Raw genomic sequence first — 1,738 nt, forward strand, 5'->3', positions numbered from 1 at the left:
CGCGACACTGAGGGTTGTGATCCGTTGCCGGTCACGAAAAAAAAAGACAAAAAGGAAAAAATAAAAATAAAATAAAAAATAAATAAAAATAAAAATTAATTTAAAATTAAATCAAATTTCTAATTTTGAAAGAACATTTATTTACATGATTACAACATGCAGATGAATGCAGAAGGTCCTTCTGAAGTGACTGCCTCAAACATAGGTAAGTCAGGAAGCAAGAGTTGGTGCCTTGGCAACAAGGGGATAGCTTGATATCCAATCTCAATGCTCCAAAAAACTGAAAGTAGGGAGCCCCATAGCTTCGAGGCTCTATTTTCTCTGTTCTCAAGGAAACAAAGATATGTTTGGTTTGAAACTGTTCCTCAACAAAGTGCAGAAGAGAGTAATTTGCAGCAGTGCTTTTTGCTCTCAGTAGTCAGGGTATCCTCTGATAAAGTAACAACAGCAGCAGCATACTGCTAAGAAGTTTCATTGTCCCCAGATTTCAGCTTTCCCTCTGGAAAGCCCTGCCTGAGAATCAGAGAGAGCAAGAGTTGTTCAACCATCCCATCTCCTCTTTGAGAAAAAAGATTTGAAGCCCTCCTAGTCTCCCATTTCACCATTATCATTGTCTTTATTGGGATTTCTTGTGGATCTCTAACTGGAAGATGTCTAAATAGTCGATCCTCTCTGAGCTCAAGGATCTTACAGCCCTTGGGAGGAGAAAACACAAACATAAAATGACAAAAAATAATACAATAATATGGGGTATCATGAGGCTATGGAACTCAAAGTAGGCCTTGATGGGGTAGGTAATCAGAGAGGAGGAGGTGGTGAGGGGGCCATTCCAGACTAGCTGAAAGGGGTCTCTGGAGGTGACTCAGTGCTAAGCGCTCCCACATTCTTGCTTGGCCTCTGTGGCCCTGGGGGCTGCAGCCTGCAGAGGTGGCAGGATGCGCGGGTCAGAATTTGGCCATTCAGAGAGTCCTCAAGCCAGCTCCCAGAGGGGCTTTGCAGCTGCTTTGTCTATAAGGGCCAGGACCTGGGTCCCAGAACTCCCTCATAACTTGGGTCATGACGGCTGTAACAGAATCTATCACTTAAAGCAGGGCAATTTCCTTCTCAATGACCGTGCTTTATTGGGCAGGGATTTGTTCCACGCTTGCTTGCTCTTTAACAGCTATTTTCACCAATAATACTATTACTCACAAAGAAATGATAAATTTGCCTGCAGACCACTTGAAAAAAGAGAAAAGAAAAAAAGAAAAGGAAAAGGGAAAAATGTACTGTAATGGACTTTTTGCAAAGTAGTGGGAAGAGGCAAATTCTTTGGAGTAAACTGTCTCTCATAAGAAGTCAATCCTGACATTGGCAAGGTAGAATTATCACTGATTTCCAGCAGTTTCTTTTGGAAGGATCAGCTTGTGTAATGATCCATTAATTTTGCTTTTGTTCTTGAGATTACTTTATGAGACTCTTTTCCAGAAATAAAACTTCAGTCAGGTAAAAGTGTTACAGCAGACTTTGTTAACCATGCAAAAGGTCTAATGGCTTATCTCTGGGGTTTGCAAACTTCTTCTGTGAAGGGAAAGCATTTTCTGTAAAAATAGTAAATATTTTAGGCTTTGCAGGCCATACTGTCTCTGATACTCAACTCTATCCTTGTGTTGCAAAAGCAGCCATAGATAATATATAAATGAATGGGCAATGGGTTCCAATAAAACTTTATTGATGGACACTGAAATTTGAATTTTAT

Source organism: Galeopterus variegatus, unplaced genomic scaffold (assembly GCF_000696425.1).
Source record: "Galeopterus variegatus unplaced genomic scaffold, G_variegatus-3.0.2 Scaffold81, whole genome shotgun sequence".
Taxonomy (NCBI): domain Eukaryota; kingdom Metazoa; phylum Chordata; class Mammalia; order Dermoptera; family Cynocephalidae; genus Galeopterus; species Galeopterus variegatus.